The sequence below is a fragment of the Magnolia sinica genome, chromosome 7, assembly GCF_029962835.1.
Source record: "Magnolia sinica isolate HGM2019 chromosome 7, MsV1, whole genome shotgun sequence".
In the NCBI taxonomy this organism is placed as follows: domain Eukaryota; kingdom Viridiplantae; phylum Streptophyta; class Magnoliopsida; order Magnoliales; family Magnoliaceae; genus Magnolia; species Magnolia sinica.
The window spans coordinates 74,078,674-74,102,678 of record NC_080579.1 but is presented as its reverse complement, the minus strand read 5'-3'; the positions used below and the strand labels follow the sequence as shown (position 1 = coordinate 74,102,678).

Sequence of the window (24,005 nt, the reverse complement as noted above, 5' to 3'; positions counted from 1 at the left end):
ATTGTCATCAAAGTCCTTAAGGTTGGAGCCTATGTCTTGCACGATATGGATGGAAAATTTGCAAGGACCCCAATTAACTGTTGATTCTTGAAAACTTACTACCTTTTTTTATGGGAGGTAGTGCAGGCAAGACCAAGTAACAAGAAAAGGGGTAACCAATAATGTCATACCATTAATCATGGAAAGAAAAAGGATTTTATTGCAGTAAGAAGAAATTTAGGCCATCAGCCATACAAAATAAGAAAAAAATAGAAATGTGATAAGAAAAGGCAAGGACTTCAAGCAGCTCAGGGATAGGCTGCTTTGATCTCCTTAAACTCCTTAAGTACTGATGCTCTTATCTCCTTGGCCCGCATTTTTTAACTCCTCCAAGCTTGTTGCCCAACCATAATGCAGTCAAGGAAATCTAGGACTTCATTGGGGCAATGACCTCACTTTCAATTTCCTTCTTTTGAGTAGCTTTCACTTGCGATCAAGCCTGATAAGGTCGATCTGAGATTCCACAAAGTCCATGAGCTCTTGAGAGTTAGGATGATCCCTCTCAAGATAGAGATGTTCAATCTCATCTAGATCATCGGCCAACAATTGGTGATAAACTTGGAACGTTCGTAACACTGCCTTGTTGAATTGATGTTGATGGTTATAGTGCAAGCAATGGATCCATGTTGTGTCATAGTGGGAGGAAAGGGTTTTGGACTTCACATGAATAGTAGAGAGCTCCCTAATCAGGTCTATGTACTTTTCAACCTCCAAGCTTGCTTTGAACTAAAAATCCCCAAGATGTTGCAACTTGGTTAGAACCTCTAAAAGTTCCTTTAGAGGTGGGTCAGTTTGAGAAACCTCTATAACATCTTTGACAAAATGATAGACGTTGTGGAGGAGATTAGATTGAGAGAAATACTCAATCCCCGCAATGAGAATCTCCTTCAAGAAAGACAGGAATTGTGCATAGATGGTGGAGAAGGACATGGGGCTGAGTCTGTAGACAATTTAAAGGTAAAGGAAGCAATAGAGAGTTATAGTAAGAAAAAATGGAAGGAATGATTAGTGTCATTGGATCCATTTAATGGCCACATTTGATAGAGGTGGTGGTTGGAATAACTAAATTAAAGTTTTCAATGCTGGATCGTATTCATCTGGGATGACAAGATCCTTTGCAACATAACCATGCTCTTCTCCTTAATGTCGTCTATTCTCTCAGTTCATTGAGCATGAAGGACTTACAGCAAAGTCTTGTTGAATTTGTGGACCCTATTCCAACGAAGCTGATTGTTCCACTCTCTCCCATAAGCATCGCCCCATGGAGTCATATTTTTCCTGTGCAGAGGCTTGTTATCTCAGATATTCAATAACCCTTTGCAACTCAAAGTCGAGTTGAAAATATCTATCTCCAAGGCAATAGAGTTTCCTCGGTACCTCAAGAATTTCGAAGATTGGCCACAATTATCAAGGCCGAAATCAAAAATCTCTTTTAGGTAGGCCTTGACCTAACTAAAGAAAGAGGAGGATGATTGGTTGGAATCCATATTCGCAAATCAAAGGAGTTTTAGAAGTATGTGGGTTTTTAGTGAGTTACAATATAGGGTTGAGTGTTGTTTATATAGGCGATTACACCTTCCCCCATGTTCGATGCATTATAAGCAGTTATGACATGCAATAACGCCTCGTATTCCTGAGAAGTCGGAACATGTAGTCATCATGGTATATACTTCAACTAAGGCAGTGCACAACTCCTTGTTTTTCATTTGCAACATCACCAAGTCAGTTATGGATTGCAAAATTAAAAAAAAAAAATGCTAAGTACAAGACTGCCGAGGAAACAAAATAAAGGTGACTCGGAGGCTAACTTTATTAATTGTTAAAAATACATGAGGAAAGTTAGAACCAAAAAGAAGAAAATCTAACAATTGCATCATTCAATTTCTCCTATCTATCTTTCTTCCTGGCCAAAACAACTTGATGTCTCAAGGCTACCCATCTAATCTGGCCAATTGCTTTTGTTTGTGCTTTGGCAAACATGGCCAGGTCCTTAATCGTCTTCTTCCTCTGATCACGCTCCTCTTTCTTCTCCTTGAAACACCTCTTCATCACCTCTAGTTGTGCTTCAAGAGCGACAATTTACACACTCATATCTTCTAACTTAGCATCCGATTTCTTCAACTCTTCATGTTCGACTAAGAGCTTCTTTCAGGCATCACTGGCCGTATCCAGTTGAGAAGTTACGTTCTCTTACTCGGATTCAAGATGTTAGATCATGGTATGGAGCTCACGATACTCTTTTTATCACATCCAAAAATTCTCTAAGTACTGAAAGTTTAACCACGAGGCTGTCAACCAAATAAGAGTAGACTTGGAAGCAATTGAAAAATTCGGTAAGCTTCTCAATCAGTTTGGTCGATGCAACAAGTGTACTAGCACTTAAATTTCTTCTTTAACTTGTTGTAACTCAATAGAGTGCACGGGGGACTCGACCATGGAAATATCATTGCTAAGAGCTTGTTGGAGGGAGGAGTGGATGTCTTCAATTGGAAGCACATCTTCAGATATTAAAGCATCATCAGCTGACATTGGTGCTAGATCAGGTACTTGTTCTGAATGAGACACAAAAATGTCGACCACTTGAACTCCTGTCGTTACTTGGTCAGAGACGATGACTTCACATGTTATACTCGCCTGAAGTGGTTCTTCTTCATCATGGGAAGATCTTAAGACTGGATATGGTTGTCAAGTCGATGCTGGAGTGGATCGTGAGGATGATGCACTCCGAGAGCTCTGGGGAGTAGCAGCTAAAGTGTGAGTGTTCACTTCAGCCTCATCTTCTACGTCCCCGTGGTCAATAAAAATTATGGGCATCTGAGATTGATCGACCCTAGGCATGAGTTCTGTCTCATCAGTTATTATTTCTTGGATTGGAGGAAGATGAAGAGATCTATTATTTCGACAGCCTCGACAGCTTGTTCAAATTATTAAAGTGTTGATTCTGGAAAAACTTGCCTTTTTACGGTCGACAACTCATGAGTCACTATGAGTAAAGAACATGGTTAAAAAGAAAATGATGAAAATAAGAAGAATGTGAAAAAAGACAGGAATGAAAGTAACATCCACTTAAGTCAGAATGGATAGCGATGACGGTGAATCGATTGTTTACTAACCAAGGATTTTTAATGATCGTTGCCATTGGTTAAGCAAAAGTTGGGAAGAGTGGCAGATTTGGTTTATAGGGGGCAAGATATTTGTCATCAAAAGGAAGATTTGGATTATTCAATCTCTCCCTCTCTTGCCACCATTTGGTGCAGTATTGATTATAATGAGCATATGTATGACGTTTAAGGCCTTCCTTAATTTTTATAGCATAATCTTCAATGGAGAGTCTTGGTCAGTACTTAGCTTTTAAATATTTTTTAAAAGAAGACACAATGTCAGCCAAAGAAGTACCTGATTTTTGTAATGTTAGTCGGCCACACATTATGGTTGATGATGACTAACTTGTTAACGTCAGCGGTATAGTTGGATCAGCTCGAACAATAACCATAGTAGGAGCTTCAGGAGCTAGACGAAGAGGAGGTTCCAAATCAGCAATCCTTATGGGAGTAGATGGAGGAGATTGGATTGGACTCTTTCAAAGAACAGGCCCCTTCACTATAAATTTTTGGCATTTTGGTTTAGAAGCAGTCTCAACTACTTGAGTTTCTGTTGTTGTAGTGATTTAGACTGATATATCCCTCAACCTGGTTATCCTTCGTCCTGAAGTCGTGACTGATTAGGATGCAATTTTCTTCTTTCCTCGTAAGTCCATCAAGGAATAAAGGTGAGAAGTAACATGCTCAATAGATGTGGCGACCAATTACTTATAATGCCTCACCCACCATTCATAAAAATTGTCCATTATCTATGAATGGTTCGAAAATTTAGGAAGCTCAAAAGATATACTGGCCGACTAAAAAGTGGAATGGAGAGAATGGTAGAGTTCGACTTGATCGATGATTGGCCAAAACTAAGGGGGTTGATTGCAAGTCTTTTGGGTGAAGGGACAAGGAATACATTGGACAAGGCCAAATTGTCGAGCAATTAAATTTAGATAGTATTGCTCGATTTTAGTCTTGGCATTCTTGCCTCCATGTATATAGAAAATTTACACACTTATTGGGAAAAATGAATGTTGCGATGGCCATAAGAGGTATATATGATATCAGGAAGAGGAGAATATACAAGTAAAGAATGAAAATATTCATATAACCACAGTTGGAGAAGCCATAACGGTCCTCCACTGTGAAATAGGCCTTTGGTGGTTAGCTCGAACATGCCTCTATACAGTTGCTTGAGTGCGAAGGGCGCAAGTGCTAATTTTCTATCTAATGTAAGTACCTCAACCGGTTGAACATATTCGTTGGTGATATGGAGAGCATTCACACAAAGTAGATGGTGGCAGATCCATAGTAGTAATACGGTTGTCTGTTCTTCATACTCGATCGGGCCTTTATGTTTATAGTAAGCAAGCATGAAATAGGAATACGCTTTACCGGCCTTGTTGCTGAAGTGTCTCTTTTTATCATGAGTGAAGCTTGGAAAACCCATTCATCCAATAGGAAGAGGCTGGGTAAGGGCATAGACATCCAAAATTTTCAAACTCAAGTGGACGCATCTAAAGAAGAAATTGTTCATGGATGAATTCTAGAATGTTGATGCTATAGCGAGGAGAGGGAGATCTAGTATGTAATCATATAGTGATAATTTGATACATTCATAGATGTCGATCTCTTTCTAAGAAACATTATGTTGTGCAGCGATTCGGTCAAACCAATCGTGCCATACTAGCAAGAGTTTCAACCAAGATCGCAAGTTTTTAGGGCATTGGAAGGATCGTTGATTGATTGAGATAGAATAAGCATGTTTTCGCCAAGGAAGTTTAGAAAGAAACGATCGATTGGGCGGATCTCATCTACCTCGATTTCGGTGAAGAAGGCTAGGTGAAGGCAATAATAATCATCCAACGTGGATTTGAAGATGATCTCGTTAGTGAACTTTTTGGAAAGACCTTCTAATGTTTGTATTAGATCATCTTACTGGAAGGTTGGAGAGACAGATGATGAACAATTAGCCATTGCTGAAATGAGAGAGTTAGGGTTTAGAAAATGAATAAACATGGAAGAATGCTTGATAAGCTCAGAAACATGTGGAAATGGGGTTTATTTTGGTCGAAGTTTGGTGTATTAATTAGGGTGTATTCATGATCTTGTATGGTATGCCTCTTATACACACGTCGTCATGGGAATAACTCTCAATTTAAAAAAGGAAAATAGGACCCTCATTTGGAATTGTCTCGATCATGCGTAGTAAATGAAGCGTCACCATGTGGCCAAAAGAACGACCACATTTATGAGAGGTCACAAGTCGCTTACACCTTTTTCCAAAGGCGAAGCAGCATGGGGGGCAATGTTGTATCCTAGTTCTGTCCGTTGCTATGAGAGTCAATCAGAGAGGGACATATGTAATTTTAAAAGAGTTGCATGATGTATTTAAAATCTGTAAAGATATCCGAAGAGGATTTTGTAGTGATAATGCCAGTTGTAGCGGTGTCAAGTCAATAACAAAGATTGGAGTGGTTATAGGACAGATGACGGACTTAAAAGGAGGGCTCTAGAAGGTCAGTAATGTTGAAACGATTATAGCAATCATTAGAATGTGGGAAACAATAAGATGATCAGTTTAAGGTAATAAATATCAAAGGAATTCGGCAAAAGAAGACGTCTCATACCCACCAACCAAATCAACCCTATATTTCAACTACTTTATGCTCCTTATTACATTCCTTAGTATAATTCGTAGTAGTAATCAAGCAGTTGTTAACCCTAGCATTGTCTGTCATTTACATTTCTTATTGTAATCCGTAACAATAATCAAGTGGTTATTAACTTTAGAAGTTATTCGAGTCTACGCTCCTAAACTAGATTCAGTTTGAGTATCATGCAAAGTTCTTCGTTCGGAAAGGTGTCCTGCAGTCATTCTTTGTGGCTGTCTATTAGAATTTACTTTTTGTTTTATCTGTATTGAAAAAGTTATTTGCATGAAAGGTAGGTGTAACCCATTTTTAGAGGACGATCCCCACCCTCTAATAATCGCCTGATCATCTTAAACAATGCTATGCACATAGCTGAATAGATGATCGATCTCGGTCACATACATTAATTTCCAGCGTTTCTGCCTATCTTGATGCATGGGGTCGTAGTTTTTCGTTATGAATTGAGCCAACCATTCAATTTTATCACTCCCGCACAAATCACATGACCAAAATTGAAACCGAAAGAAAGGGAGAACATAGATCAGTCATACTTTTTTTATTATTATAGGTGATTATCATGGTGGGGCATACCATTTGCATGGTGCAGATATCCTGCAAAGGTGGCATGTTGGAGGGAAATATTTGGCTTGATTAAATAAAAAGAACATTACCCATTGTACCATATATTTTTTAGTATTTTCTTACAAGCACATTCAAGAAAATTGGACTTAACTGGTACAATAGTGGAGTGCGATACAACAGAGCAAGCGACGTACATGTCACAAATAGACGGTTAAGATGACAGACATTCAACTGTCCAAATTCACTTTTTGATCTAATTATAAGATGTGGCATCTAAAGTTGAGTGGGCGTGTGTTCGTGACTTGATGAGAGCGGATAGCTCCGTCCATGTCAGCTGTCCTACTCCGCACGTTTATCACTTTTTTTTTTCAACCTATAACATGGAGATGCGTGGGCATAAAATCGCAACCACATGCAACAAGTGCCTCCCCTTCCAAAATTAGCCACGTGACTTTGCTCGAATTGTCTTCGTCTCTTCCTTTGTTTATGAACCCCAAGTTACCAAGTATTTTAAAATATTTAATTAGCCACGTGACTTTGCTCGAATCGTCTTCGTCTCTTCCTTTGTTTATGAACCCCAACTTATCAAATATTTTAAAATATTTAGGGACAGTTTGGCATGCAAAATTTAATGAGATTTAGTTTTATTAAGTTTTCAGTTTGTCTAGCCTATCGTACATTGCAATGTTACCGAGTTTCAAGTAGTGTGAGTAATAGGAAACTGCCTAAATTAAGATTATGATTTATCAGTTATTTAGAGGCAAAAAGGCAATCAAATGTTGGAAAATCAAAATCTAAGATTAGAACATTCTTAGACAATTGGAAAGTTTGTTTTCTTTCCATTTGATAGTATGGGTGGAAACTTCCAATCAAACCGATTGTTGAGAACTACAGGGATCCATTGGTTGGGGAGCTCATTTGACAATGATCCTAACTATTATTACAATAGAAAAGGATTAATCCTAGTGGAAAGGAAATGGAGGTATGACGCTTTTAAAAAAAAAAAAAAAAATCATTAAAAGGTGAAATATCCATCATGTAGGGTCCACCTTGGTTGGATGGAAGTACACATGAAATTCCGCTAGGTCCACCGTATCCTGAAAATTGACTTGTTCATGCCTATCTGGATGAGCCCTGATGGGCCAAGCTAATAGTCCAATGCCTTTTGATAGGGTTGACAATTGAATATTATTGTTTGTTTTATATACAGAGAGAGACATGGAGAGAGATTTTCACATGTGCACCCGTGCACATTTGCGCACCTCCTAACCTTCTTACTAACGCATGGAGAGCGAAATTTTGGGTATCTTAGGGTGCGACGCATATTAGAAGTTTCTGGAAAGGTGGGTGGGGTCCTCTGCGATGTTTGCGAGCAATCTTACCCGTGCGTCTATGTTTTCGGTTTATTTTAGAAGACAGGATAAAAAAAAATAATAATAATTAAAAAATAAGGCAGATTCAAAACTCAATTGTGGCCACAAGAGAGGAAAAAGTGAAAATTAAACGACCACCGTTGAAACATTTGTATGGCCATAGAAGTCTTTTATCAGGCTAAGATTTTCTATATTTTCAGTTCATTCAAGTGGTAATGACCTTATGAATGGTTTGGATGGCATATAAATATTAAAGTGGACCCTAAGAAGGCTTCAATAATTTTTTTATTTTTTTATTTTTTATTTTTTATTTTTATTTTATTTTTTTAATATCTCGAGGCAAACTTGAATTTTGATTTTTCTCGTATTTTGTCTCATGTTTGGCAAAACATATGGCATATAAACATTGTGGTGGCCCCACCTAGCTTCCCAGCTAAGGAAATCGGTGCCAAAATCTTTGGAGGAAACCCAGATTTTCTTAGGATTTTTACTATAATAGCTTTATAGGATACTGTACGCCAGAAGCGCAAATGAGCCATTTCCCGTGGGGCTATACTTTTTCAACCCTGACATGAGATTTTACTCTTTTTCCGGACATAAGTGTCCATCTGCCTACATGCTCAACAAGCGAGCTGGGAGAATTGAAATCACTCGCCTCCCATTATGCTTCTGGGTTAGCCTTAGGTTGAGTTAGAAAGGTCTATTCCTCCCTAATGAGGCGTGATTCTAATATTTTAATGGAGGATGCAAATATCCCTAATGATATTTTGATGTCTTAGAATGTTTGTACGACATTTTGATTGAATTGCGCTTGATCATTCATGAACCTTTGAACTTGATCCTTTTGAAATTTCTTTGGTGTTAAAAAAGGAATAAGAATCAAAGAATCAAAGAAAGAGGACCTTGAGGATTCTTGTCAGTGCTAGCCATTGGTCTATTCCTCCAACTAAAATTTTGATGATTCCTCCAATCAAGATCATAATACGTATTATATGTGGGTGTACTCAATGGCTATTGATAAGTATAATCACCTACATAATAATCCAATATCATCCTAACTAGTGAAACATCATATACCTAGTTTTCCTCATAAACAAGTCGATTCTCAATCGTAGTTCCAATTAACTTATGAGATATAGGGTGTTTCCTAATTATATATGATCTGACAGCCCTTCAACTAATATCCTGTCTTCTAGAAGTTGATTAGAGTAATCCCGTATCCACTCAAACATGAACATGACAAAACCCTAATTAAACCTAAATCAAAATCCTACAGCAAAATAAAAACAATTCCTATAGCAAAACATGTAGCAAGTTGGCTTTTCGACGGCCGGTTCGTCAGGTACATTTGATTTTAGTAGGGTTTTGATGGTTGTAGTCGATATATTTTACTTTATCCTTCTCCTTTCTATCTTGAACAGATGGCAGATCATCCCTAGGGCAAGAGGTTGGGGCTCCCTGTTGAGGGTCAAAAATTGCATATTGGACCCCATTTATTAATTGGTTTTATGAACATTATAATGCTTAATGTTTTATTTTAATCATGTTTGTGTTGTAAGGTGAATTTAAGAGCTTGGATTGAAAAAGATGCTAAAAGTATGGATTTAACGCTCAAAGATCACCAAAACCAAGGATGGATCTTAGAAGACCAAGAATGAAGCACTCACATGCGAAAGATCCAAGAAAACCAAGTCAAGAATGAAGAAAATCGAAAATTTGAAGTGAATTTGTGTAATCCTCAACTAGCCCTGGCTCTTGCTTGAGTAGTACTGGCTCCTGCTCGACTGATCCTGGCCCAGCTCGACAAGTCGAGGATTCCTCGACTCAAATTCCAACGATAAAATCATGGAAAATCTGGTCATCGTCGACCCATCAAAGGAAACCCTCGACCCGTCAAAGGTGACCCTCGACCAATCCTGGGTTATGCAGCCAACACACAAATTGCAGAATTTTGAAGCGGTTTCTGGATTTTTCCAACTTAGTGCGAAAGTTTGAGTTGTAAAACTATAAATAAGGGTCCCCTGGGCATCCCTAAACATCTTTGAGGGTTTGAGGAGTAGAGCAAAAGTGTGGAGAAGCCGTCGCCAAGAATTTTTCTTACCTTTCCTTAGTTGTTTTTATGCTTTACTTAAGAGTTCTTCATTCAATCATGTCTATGGTTGGCTAAACCTTTTAGCTAGGGCTAAGAGGTGAAGCTTGTAGCGTGATTGAGATGTTTGCTTTGTTTTGATTCATGTTTTATTGAACTCTCTTGGATTCTAATTTGATTATGAAGGAATATTTTTAGTTTTTAATGGTTTGTTGTGACAAATTACAATAGATCTAAAATAGCTTGAGATATATTCTTTTTTTGATTTGAGATTGTGAAATTAATAAGTCTCATTGTTCACCATCGTCCCTTGGGCATAGTAGGAAGATGGAATCCTTCCTAACTTTCACAATTTTCTTATGATTGGTTGTGGGATTGGTAAATTTTATTGTTTGCCTTGTCTCCTGGGCATGGTTAGGTGAGAATCACTTCCAAATCTTCACCACTCTCATCCGTTGATGATTAGATCCATAAGAAGTTCAAAGATCTGACAAATCTTTTTTTAACAATTGGATAGGATATAACTCTGATTCCAGTTGTGTCCTTGAATCATGCAAGGTAGCTTCCCAATTGCTACAAGTGGATCCTTGGCACCCTAGTTAACACTTTTAAAATTTTAAGTTTTAATTACGTTATTCAAAATCACACTCTCAATTTATTCAGATTTAGATTCACATCTTCTTCTAGTTCTAGTTCTAGTTACTTTCAGAATACACACGAGATTAGTCCTTGTGGATTCGACCTCGGTCTCACCGAAATTATTACTACATCATGACCCTACACTTGGGGTTGTGAATAAGTTTTTGGTGTTGTTGCCCGGGACTAACAGTTGTGTTTTTCTTAGATTAATTAGTTTTAGAATTAGTTTAAGATTAGGGTTTTTCTAGTTTCTATTTTTAGGATTAGGGTTTTCTGAATTATTTTAGAAACTAACTTAGCTTTCTATTTCTAAGTCTAGAAACTTTCCTAATTGTTTTTAGAAACTAACTATTTTTTGAAACTTTCTATTTTTTGTTTTTAGAAACTAGGTTGCTTTTTTTTTTTTTAGGAACTTTCCTTTTTAGAAACTAACTCATCTTTCTATTTTTGTTTTTCTTTTTAGAACTTTCTAATTTTAGAATTTTTTTAAAAGGATTTTTCCTGTAAATTTTTTTTTTTTTTTTTGAAACTAACATTGTTTTCTGTTTTGTAGGATCCTAACATAGAACTCTCCAATCTGGTAACTTCTTTCTAACTTCTTTCCTCTCCTTATGATTCCATACTTGTTGTAGGAATTTAAAAACTAAATAAATAAATAAATAAAATAATTTTGGTGTGGTTCATGCCCTCACGGGTAAGAAAACATACTTTGAGATCTTTGAGAAAAGGAGTTTTGGTTGAAAGGTCGATTGACAAGTTGGAAAATCCTCAAATATTTTTGAAAAATCATCTAAGAACATGGCTGAGGAACATCGGATTGATGAAGACCCTGTGCATCACACACCACCTATTAGGACGGTGTGTGATGGGAATGAAGTGCATCAAGTTCCCCAATTTGAACTTTATGAGATTATTTACAACCTGTGAGAACAAGTTCACCTTCATGCATAATTCTCTTAATCAATACAAAAAATGTGAACTTGAAACATGAGATAATCCAATTACTTCCTAAGTTCCTTGGACTTGATTTAGAAAATCCCTATATGTATATTAAAGAATTTGAAGAGATTGTTACAACCATACATTTTAATGATGTTCCTCCTGATACAATTAGCCTTAAATTATTTCCATTCTCTCTAAAAGAAAAAGCCAAATCATGGTTTCATTCATTAAGGCCTAGATCCATTGGCACATGGGCAAAGATGAGCCAGCAGTTCTTTAAAAAGTTCTTCTCGGCTCGTAAAACCAATGCTCTTAGATGGGCAATAATGAACTTCTCCCAGAAAAATATTGAGACTTTCTTTAAATGTTGGGAATGGTTCAAGGACTTACTTCTCGCCTGCCCACACCATGGTTACGAAACTTGGCGGACAATTGATCTTTTTTATGACGGACTCAGTCCAAACATGCGCCAATCCGTATAGATGATGTGTAATGGCGAGTTCATGGATAAGAAACCAGAAGATGCATGGGATTACTTTGACATGCTAGCTGAAAACGCTCAATCATGGGACACATCAAACCAAGCTAGTACTCTCAAGGAAATGACAAGAGAGATGGAAATGCATGTACTTAAGAAGGAGGACGATATTAATGTATAGTTGGCAATTCTCGCATGAAAAATTGAGGACTTGGAATCAAGGAAGGAATCATCTCAACCCAAAGTAGTCGTTGAAACCGTATGTGAAATTTGTGAGAGCATTGTACCCCCAATCAAAGATTGTCTTACAATCCTAGCTTTTCAAGAGGTGTTTCATGTTCAAGCAGATACTACAAATGTGTATTAACGACCACTTAATGCACCAAATTCTGACATGCACACTCCCGATGAGTGGAACATTAATTGGGGAAATGAACCAACTGCAAATGTAACTAATTATCCACAAGGGCCATTTAGTGGACTTCCACTAAGGAGAACCATTGAAGATACATTAGATACATTTAGGCAAGAGCAACTGCAGTCTATGAATGAGCCTAGAACTTCGGTTGCAAGACTTGAGACACAGCTGAATGTTAGGGAGGCTGGGATCTTTGTGGCCCAACTGCAACCTAACCCAACAAGACAATGTGAGATATGTGATCTCAACTCTTCAACATAGCATCTGGAACATGTTAAGACCATCACCACCTTGGCAAATGGAAATGAAATGACAAAAAGATTCCAAGGAAGGTTGAGAAGCCCAAGGAATCCAAAAATTCAAAGGATGGTGGTGAATCTTGCAATACTCCATATGACAAAGAACTAATGCAGGGATACAAACTCGTGGCCCCATTTCCCCAACGCCTCATCCCATCAAAAAGGCTAAGTGAGAGTCAAAATATTCTAGAGGTTTTTCAATAAGTCAAGATCAACACCCCTTTGTTGGATGAAATTAAACAGTTTCCATCTTACGCCAAATTCCTGAAAGATCTGTGTGCCGTAAAGCGGAAGCTAAATGTCACGCCCCAAACTCGAAAACTGGGCTCACAAAATTCCCGATCACCGAATCTGATGCTGACAGCCTTTATAGTACCCGATTCTCGACTCTCGGCACCCATATACCAGGTTCTGATCTTCGGATCCTATAAGGAGGATTTTGAACATGAATTTGATTCGCAATAAGTATAACCATAAGCATAACCCACAAACAATAACCAAAACACCATCACAAAATCCACTATGATTAAAATCTTTAAGGTACAATGTGCATAAAGGGAAATACAATATCGATAGTCAAAAGCCCCAGAAGCTCTGCGGCGCACTCCTGCTCAGTTATGGTCTAGCGTCACCTACACGCATCAATCGTGCATAAGCTTATAGAAAGCTTAGAAGGTGGTGAAAGTGTGTGCACAATATAAGCGTGCTCAGAATGCAATATCAGAGTAATGCAGAATATGCTGGCGAATCTATGAATACTATCAACCTTACCAAGGCTATGCAATGCAAGTCATGAATGCTATTGGCCACATCAAGACCATACGATGTAAGGCATGAATACTATTGGCCACATCAAGGCCATACGATGTAAGGAGTGAATGATGTCAGCCATACCAAGGCCATGCTATGCGAGATGCAACTCAAACATACCAGTCCTCATTCGAATCCACATATCAATGCAACTTATCGCTAGAAAATCAAATATTAGTACAATTCTCACGCTGGGAAATCACCGGGGTTTAGTACACTCCAAATGACACTACCCCTTTTCCAGAGCGCAGTCCAAATGAACATAAGAAACCTTACTATTTACCTAGCCAATAGCCTGCCAATATCTATCCGGACGTTGATAGTGGACCCATTTATGAGCTGGTCACACTCAGCCTAGTAATTGCCCCTACCCTCCGGCGGGTAAGGCCACAACCCCTTCCAACCGACCATGACATAATGGGAGACACGACCTCCTGGTATTCAGCCCTCGTTGTCTCATATATCTACTCAGTCTTGACATTGGAGCATATTTTGGTACCGTTAGGTTTAGGGGTTTTCACCCAAGGACATCTATGGTGCCCCGATGTTAATAACAGTATTTTCAGTGTCCAATTTTATAATCCACGATATGCCTGTGGAGGCTAAGGCCCTGGTGTTGCTAGGGCGTACAGTAATCACAACACATAATGCAAGATGCATGAGTCATACAATCCAGTCATACATCAATCCTGCGCATATCGTGCGGTCATGTGAGACAATCTCTGCCTACCTGGGAGTCCCATAACAACCTGCCCAATGGCATATGCAATGGTTAACTGCGTCTCATACCAAGCATATAGATGATGCGTATGGGCATGTATCATGATGATATGCTAAGTATACTCATAATCAGTGTTGATAATCGGCCTTGATAATTGGCCTACATGCAAGGTGGGGTTGCTAGATGACCAACCGATCTAAACCATAATATAAAGATCGGCCCTCGACTGTGGATATATCAAATTCGATAGTACGAAGCCATCCATCTCCGACGATGATGGACCATGCAACATGAATGGGGCCCAATGATTTGGGTTAACCCACTTAGAGAATGATGAGAATGGGTCTAACAAGGCCTAAGGGAATGTCACAATGTGGGTATTTAACCATCATTGCCCATCAATGTGGACATTTAACCAACATTGTTCCCATGGAGTGGCCCACATAAAGCCTAAAATATAGCGGGCCCATTGCCTCATACACATCCCATTAGGCCTCACTCAAAGGCCTCATATACATCACATCGGGCCTCATCATACGGGCCTCTCATACATCACATTGGGACTCATCAAAGGTCACAAACACATCACAATGGGCCTCCTCACATGGGCCATAGAAACATCACATTGGGCCTTACTCATGGGCCTCAAATATATCATATTGGGCCTCATATATATTAAGTGGGCTGCATCAATGGGTCGCGCCAATGGGCCTCATATACATCAAGTGGGCTTCATCATATGGGCTAATATATATCACATCGGGCCTCATCAAATGGGCCGCAATTGCATCAAGGTGGGCCTTAATGAATGGGCCACAGATACATCAAGGTGGGCCTCATCACATGGGCCACACCATTGGGCCTCGTATACATCAAGTGGGTCGCATCACATGGGCCGCATTAATGGGCCTCACATACATTAAGTGGGCCGCAACACATGGGCCGCACCATCTACACCATTCATCTATTTTAGGGATCAATTTAGAGCATTACTCAAAAGAAAATGAATCATATCGGAAGATCATTTGGACTATACCACAAATAGCAGTGGAGATAATGATTTCCACTATTTAATCCTCACAGGGCCACCATAATGTTTATTTTCTATCCAATTTATTCATATGGTCACAAAGACCTGAATTAAGAGGAAAATCAAATATCTGTAACTTTTGTGCTCCCAAAAGGATCTGTAACTTTTGTGCTCCCAAAAGGATTTCAATGGTGGATGTTTAACTATCCACTGGTTTGCATCGTAGCCCACATAATAGACGGTGTGGTATAACATATACATCAGTAGTGGGTTCCACGTACACATTCAAGAGATGGGGATAGATCCAAATTTCAGGTGGGACCCACATAACTTGTTGACGTCAATGTACCAGCTTTATAGTTAGTGTGAGGTATTCCAGCAATCACCATCCAGAGAATGGACGGTGATGATACAATACATATGGTGTGGGTCCCACATGTCTAGGATGTTGGACTGTATGGATTTAACGCATACCTCATGATAGGGCCCACATATGGATGGTTAGCGTGGATGAAACCCATACATTTAGTGGGTCCCACGGAACTAATGTCAATACATCAGACGTAGTTGGTGTGGGGATCCCAACCAATCCATCCAACAGGTGGGTCCCACATGGGGCCCACCACATACATATATATATATATATGAATAATATAATATTATATTATTATTTTTATATTATATATATATATTTTTTTTAACTGCACAGTATCCAGGCCTGAGACGACCTGGATGAACACCATACATCAAGGTACGGCCCCACACGTGGGGTGGGTCCCACCGTCCAAGCAATGGACGGTGTGGATATATATAACGCATATGTCAGGGTAGGGGGTCCACACGTGGCCACCCCACATGGATCAAGCTGATATATATTATTTCCTTTCATCCAGGGTCTGCCCAAAATGGGCAGCAGCAAGGTGGGCCTCATGATCGGACGGTGTGGATCTAATCCATTCGCTAAGGTGGGTCACAAATAATGAAAGAGAGAGAGAGAGAGAGAGTAGTGGAGGGGCCCCGCCACTATGGGTCCCTCTTAGATCACAACACATACATCAAAGTGGGTCCCATCATAAGTGGGCCCTCAAATGAAAATCAATGGTGGATCACCCACTAATTGGCCTTCTTCTTTAGCTCCTTGGAATGCTAATCTCTTAAGCTCCTTTAATGGAAGATGATGAAGATTGAAGGGTGGAGATGAGGATTTAGGGGTAGGGAGTGGGCCACACACTAGGCTTTCTCTCCTTAGAATTTTTCTCTCATGGAGGCTTGGAAATGGTGGAGAGAATGAGAGAGGAGAGGGTGTTATAAGAGAGATGGAATGGGAGGAGTGGATGTTGTAAGAAAGGGATGGGTGGAGAGAGAGAGAGAGTTGACTTTGGGAATGGGAGAGAGATGGGAGCCATGCCTTGTTGGTAAGAGAGGGATGGGTTATGTACTTAACTTGTGATTGAGTGATTGATATGATCGGTTGTAGAGATTCTATCAAAATTTGCAATGCGTGGTGTTTTCTTCAAAATAAACGTGGGCCCACAACCCTGGCCTGGGTATCGCATCGACGCGTGAGACGCGGCATTGGAACCGCGACGACGGCACAGTCACTAGGATACGAGTCTTGGGTCGAGCCGACTCAGATCTTCGGGATGCGACTTAGGGTCACGTGCAAATGCTGATTACAGGTCACGGGTCGCTGAAATTCGACCGGGAGGACTGCAGAAGCCTACGAAATAGTACAGTTTAGGGTACAGGTCTTACACTAAACGTACATAAAGAAGTATTTTTTACTGAACAGGTGAGCACCATAATGAATCGAAACACTCCCCCAAAATATATGGATCTTGGAAGTCCTACGATCTCATGTGTAATCAGAAACTTTAAGGTCGACAACACACTTTTAGACCTTTGGGCAAGTGTTAATCTGATACCATACTCGGTATATGAACTATTAGGCCTCGGTGAGTTGAAACCTACTAAAACAACATTACAACTAGCTGATCGCTTGACTAGAATACCGAGAGGTAAGATAGAAGATGTGTTGGTCTAAGTCGATAGATTCTACTACGCAATAGATTTCATCGTATTGGATACACACTCGGCTTCAAATATGGGTGCTCAAATTCTAATCATATTAGGTCAGCCATTCCTGGCCACTGCTAATGCTATCATAAATTAAATGAATGGAGTAATGAAAATATCTTTCGGGAATATGACAGTAGAATTCAATGTGTTTCATTTACACAAGTCATAAGAGGATGAGGACCTGACCTATGAGATAAACTTGATAGATACATTTGAAGATAATGAGTTTCTTTTAATTGAAACTCCTGAATCTCTAGATGTCTGCTTGGCACACTTTACGGATTCAAACGATCATATTAGCCAGGAAGTTGATGCCACTCTTTCTACTAACACTAAAATCTTACCATTACAGGTGGAAGAGATAGATTTTGAAACGGTGCCTACAACTTCAGATTTTAAAGGGACCACGGTGAACAACCCTTTTATTATTCAATTGTTTCTGGTCTCTCATTCACCTCTGCCCACTAATATTGAGAAATTATCTTTTGTAGGTGAATCATATATTCTCTGGAAACCTCTAAATTCCAATCATGAACATGATGCTGTGGTCCATAAATTTCTCTGGACATTCATGCTACAGTACATCTGAGCCTATTGCAAGAAGGGCTTTTGGATGATCTTGTTGAGAAACCTACTGACAAAATTATCAAGATGTTGGCCTGAGGAGGAACCTTGTGGCATGACTGAGTAGCTTCTCCCTTACTTCCTTACTTTAGGATTAGTTTATTGCTTTCATGGAATGTAGGACAATTTGCTTTCTACCGTTTAGGATAGTTTTCTTATACTTTGTTGAGTTTTGTTTGGTGCTAACCTATCTTCACACTAAGATTATTGGAAACGCCTTAGAATTCCTTCTTCAGGTATTACCTTTCCATCACTTCCTTTTCTTTTCATTTCCTCGTTTTACATTACATGATTATTCTTTTACATTGAGGATAATGTAGATTTTTCGTTTGGGGATGGGGGAGTAGGTAACCTAATCAGTGTTTTCCCAGTTTTGAGCAAAAATTTTCAAAATTTAAAGTTTCAAGTTGAAATCTATTTGGGAAGCGATGAATTGGGTATGATAAGATAGAGATTGAATTTTGAATTGCTGAAGTCTAATCATCTAAGTAACTTATCACTTAAGTGGTTGTGTTTAATTGATTAAGAAGTAGTTTGAATATCATGTCAAATCATAAGACACATTCAATTTGCCTTCTGTAGGACATACTAGAATTTCTAATTGTTAGTATATGAATCATTGATGGATGTTGAGAACTGAGTTTGGAGAATTTTATCCACCTTAAAAGAAGAAAAGAACCAGTAAAAAATAGGAGATTGGCAAAGAGGTCATGAAAAAGAATGAAAAATCTAGAAAATAATGCAAAAATAAAAAGAATGAATAAAAAATTGACCGTCGATATAAAATAAAAAACTGGAAAAAGAAGGAAAATGGGCTAAGTTTGGAATCGGTACTTGAGTTTCAAATTGTTCTTGAAGTGATGAGCATAGCTAACATGATGAATTTATAGTATTCGTGCGAGGAGTAAATTGACTTTCACTGAGCACATTGAAAAACTTGATATATAAATTACGCTCCGATTTGGTGGATAAAGAACTTATTCGATTGGTTGCTTATGTGATTGGCCTTTAGGTTTTCAAAATCTTACTTTTGTTTCTTAATTCTACCCATTCATCCTTGAGTGCATAAAAGATTGTTTTCTAAAAAAGATTTCTGACATTAAGCATTGAGATTTATTTTTCGCATACTTTGCTTGGGACTAGCAAAATGCTGGTTGGGAATTGTGTTGAGGAAAAAAATTGCATATTAGACCCCATTTATTACTTGGTTTTATGAACATTATAATGCTTAATGTTTTATTTTAATCATGTTTGTGTTGCAAGGTTAATTTAAGAGCTTGGATTGAAAAGGATGCTAGAAGTATGGATTTAATGCTCAAAGATCACTAAAGCCAATGATAGATCTTAAAAGACCAAGAATGAAGCACTCACATGCGAAAGATCCAAGAAAACCAAGTCAAGAATGAAGAGAATTGAAGTTTTTAAGTGAATTTGCGTAATCTTTGACTAGTCCTGGCTCTTGCTCAACTAGTCCTGGCTCCTGCTCGACTGATCTTGGCTCCTGCTCGACTGGTCTTGGCCCAACTCGATCAATCGAGGATTCTTCGACTCGAACTCCAGCGATAAAATCATGGAAAATTAGGTCATCCTCGACTTGTCAAAGGAAACCCTCGACCCGTCAAAGGTGACCCTCGACTAGTCCTGGATTACGCAGCTAACACACGGATTGTGGAAATTTGAAGTGGTTTATGGATTTTTCCAACTCAGTGTGAAAGTTTGAGTTACAAAACTCTAAATAGGGGTCCCCGGAGCATCCCTAAGCATCTTCGAGGGTTAAATTAGTGGAGCAAAAGTGTAGATAAGCCGTCGCCAAGAGTTTTTCTTCCCTTAGTTATTTTTATGCTTTTCTTAAGAGTTCTTTGTTCAACATGTCTAAGGTTGGCTAAACCTCTTAACTAGGGTTAAGAGATGAAGCTTATAGCATGATTGGGATGTTTGCTTTGTTTTGATTCATGTTTTATTGAACTCTCTTGGATTCTAGTTTGATTATGAAGGAATATTTTTAGTTTTTAATGGTTTGTTGTGACAGATTATAATAGATCTGCGATAGTTTGAGATATTTTCTTTTTCTGATTTGAGATTGTGAAATTAGTAAGTCCTGTTGTTCATTATCATCCCTTGGGCATGGTAGGAAGACAGAATCCTTCCTAACTTTCACAATTCTCTTATGATTGGTTGTGGGATTGGTAAATCCTGTTGTTTCCCTTGTCTCCTGGGCATGGTTAGGTGACAGAATCACTTCCAAATCTTCACCACTTTCATCCATTGATAATTAGATTCATAAGAAGTTTAAAGATCTGATAAATCTCTTCTTACCAATTGGATAGGATAGGACTCTGATTCTAGTGTGTCGTTGAATCATGCAAGGTAGCTTCCTAATTGCTACAAGTGGATCCTTGACACCCTAGTTACCACCTTTAAATTTATAAGTTTTAATCACCATATTCAAAATCACTCTCTCAATTTATTAATATTTAGATTCACATCTTCTTCTAGTTCTAGTTCTAGTTACTTTTAGAATACACATGAGATTAGTCCCTATGGATTCGACCTCGGTCTCACCAAGATTATTAATACATCGTGACCTTATACTTGGGGTTGTGAACACTCCCCTCTGCAACAAAGCTAGACTGGTTGAGGACTGCCGCAAAGAGGGTTTCTCTTTCATCATCAGCTTGACAGGCATCTGGGGTCAATGCTTTGGAGATCGGCACGAGGAGGTTGGTGATGGAGCCTTCCCCTAAGGTTCTTCTCCCGACTAAGCAGGCGAGGTTGGAGGAGGATATTTTTATAAGATCTTCCATGGGGGCAGCTCCTGGGGTGCTTCACGATGCTGCCTAGATAGTGCTATACAAAGCCCTCCCTCTTGTGTATTACCCCAAGGGAGGTCGTAGAACCGAGTTGTCTCCTATTCGTACGTAGGTGAGCAGAGGGCACTCTAGTAGGCTCGGCTGTGGATATTGCAGCTGGGGGAGCTTCTGAGTCTCAGGCTCTTGAGGTGTTACGACTGTCAGGACGTCTAGGATGGTAGTCCCTATGCTTCTTCAGCAACATATGGCCATGCTAGCTCATTGGAGATGTTGTCATGTGCTTAAGGAGATCAATGTGATGCTCTCCCTACACCCTAAATCTCTGTTAGGCATGGTGGCATCGATGATAATCAAGGTATTATCATCGGTCCCCTTTTTTATACTTTATCCTCTATTGCTGGCATTACTAATCTTTGTTTGTCTATAATCTGCAGAGTGCTACCGGGTTCTCTCCCCTTGCCATTGTTTGACTGACCTGAGGGGTCACATGGAAGAAGTAGCTGAGAGGCTTGAGCTTCATGTCAAGGCTGAGGAGATGAAAGTGGTTGTGGAGGCACGAGCAGCAGGCTATTTTGAGGTTGAGGCCCTCCATGAGGCCTTAAGGGCCTTTGAGGCAGACAAGGCCAACAACGCTGCTTTGCTGGCCATAGAGCAGTGGGAGAAGGCTAATCTGGCGGCCTATGTGGTTGAGGGGGAGTCTCGCCTTGTTGAGGCGGTGGGTCAGATGGTAGAAGTTGAGGCCTTATTTCTTGGGAGGGAAGCAGTCGCCATGGAGGCGTTCAGGGCCTTTAAGGAGCACACAGCTGAGATGGAGGACATATTTACTATCGACTTCCAATGGTGCGGAGAAGATGTCCAATAAAGGTATCATGACATGGATTTAGGGTGCCTTGATGACGACGCTCCTGAAGGCCATGATGCTGCTACCCCCGAGGTCGAGGAGCTTCCTCAGGGATAGGCTTCCCCATTTATTATCTTTATATATATATATATATATATATATATATATATTTATTTGTAAATTCTTATTCATTAATAAAAAGAATCTTTTGTTTAGTTTTCTAAGTTTATGTATGGGTGGTCGTGTATGATGACTTAGTAGATACGATAGTTGAGAATGTGGAGTCTTAGTTGCGAAGTTAGTAGACAGGATAGTAAAAAGAACCTTATTCTTTTATAAAAATAGAGGTTTCCTACACGTGTAACAATCAGTTGACGGTTAGTAGTTTTCTCCTGAATTGAACAGTTGAGAATAATCAAAACGCTATAGAAAAGGAAACTTTATTGCATATTATCCCCCATTTATATGTTGGTTTTATGAATATGATATTGTTTAATGTCCTATTTTACTTATGTTTGTGTTGCAAGGTGAAATTAAAAGCTTGGATTAGAAAAGGTTTTAAAAGCATGAATTTGATGCTCAAAGATCACCAAGGCAAGGGATGGATCTTAAGAGACCAAGATTGAAGAATTCACATGTCAAAGATCCAAAGAAACTAAGGGATGAAGGAAGAGAATCAAAGACTTAAAGTGAAGAAAAGGAATCCTGAAAATTGTCCTAAAAACAGATTTTAGGACCAGAAAAGTTTAATTCTGAAAAACTGCCAAAATTCCCTTCGATCATATTAAAGTTACTTAGATGCATCGAAGATCATATCGAAGTTACTTAGATGTATCGAAGGTGAAATTGAAAATTGTAGGATTTTTAAGTGAAACTCGTTGGACAGTTCTTGTCACGCCCCAAACTCGGAAACCGGGCTCACAAAATTCCCGATCGCCGAATCCGGCGCCGACAGCCTCCATAGAACCCCATTCTCCGCTCCCAGCACCCATTCGCCAGGTTCCGATTCTGGGATGCTACAAGGAGGATTTTTAACATCAGTTTGATTCGTAACAAGCATAACCAAGGCATAACCCACAAACAACAACCAAAAACTCCATCACATTTCCACTATAATAAAAAACTTTACAAGTACAATGAGCATAAGGGAAATACAATGATGATAGACCAAAAGCTCCAAAAAGATCAGCTACACGCCCAAGCCTCAGCGTTGCTGCGATCCAACGTCACCTGCACGCAATGGTCGTGCATAAGCTTATAGAAAGCTTAGAGGGTGGTGAAAGTGTATACTCAAGGTGGTAATGTAGTTATGCAGTATCAGAGTAATGCGGAACATGCTGATGAATGCCAAGAATCCCATTAGCCATACCAAGGCCATGCGGTGCAAAGAATGATGTCGGCCATACCAAGGCCAGGCAATGCGAAATGCAACTCAAGCATGCAAATCCTCATCTAAGTCCACATGTCAATACGGCTCAAATCTGGAATATCACCGGGGTCTAGTACACTCCAAGCCATATTGCCGCCCCATCGCGCGCAATAAGGTGAGTGGAAAAGACCTCACTACCCGCCTGCCAATATCGGGCTCGGCTCGTCAATAGCGGACCCATTCCTCGAGCTGGTCAGACTCAGCCTAGCATTGCCCCCTACTCTCGGGCGGGTAAGGCCGCACCCCCTTCCAACCGACCACGACATAGTGGAAAGCACAACCGTCTGGTAATCGGCACTCAGCGCTCATGCATCCACTCGGTCTAGACGTTGGAGCAACCTCCTGGTACCATAAGGGTTTAGGGACTTTCACCCAGGGATATCTATCGCACCCCATGTATAACAGTATTTCCGATATCCAATCCTGCCAACCACGATGCGTCTGTGGAGGCTACGGCCCTGATGTCGCTAGGGCGTATAGTAACCATATCACACAATGCAAATGCATGAATCACACTATCCAGTCATACAGCAATCCTGCGCGTATCGTGCGCTCATGTAGGGCAACACCCCCTGTACGGGAGCCCCTAAACAATCTGCCCAAAGGCATATGCTATGATCAGTCATTTCTCATATCAAGCATACGTATGATGCATATGATCATGAATCATGGAACTAAACATGTTATATGGGATAGATGATGTTCATAACGAAGATGGGCCTAGACGGCCTACACATCACACGCATGGGCCCTAGGGAAAGGCATAATGCGGACATTTAACCAACATTATACTTGCAATGTGGACGTCAAACCAACATTGCTCCCAAGGCACGACTGTCATAAATCATGTTGGGATTGCACATTGCAATGGACCTTTGGTATATCCCATTGGGCCTTCAATACATCAAATGAGCTGTATCATATGGGCCTATATTCATTAAGTGGGCCACATCAATGGGCCGCACCAATGGGCCTTATGTACATTGCAATGGCCTATAACCCGTGGGCCTTAGAATGCATCAAATGGGCCTAATCTTATGGGCCGTATGCGTATCAAATGGG

At 39.7% G+C, this 24,005-nt stretch overlaps 1 non-coding gene across 1 annotated transcript; it reads right to left on the bottom strand.

Annotated features, from left to right (window-relative positions):
- Window positions 1–11,712: 11,712 nt before the first annotated feature.
- LOC131252395 (small nucleolar RNA R71) lies at window positions 11,713–11,819 on the bottom strand. The gene has a single exon (XR_009174417.1). It is a non-coding gene; the product is annotated as a small nucleolar RNA R71 (small nucleolar RNA).
- Window positions 11,820–24,005: the final 12,186 nt, after the last annotated feature.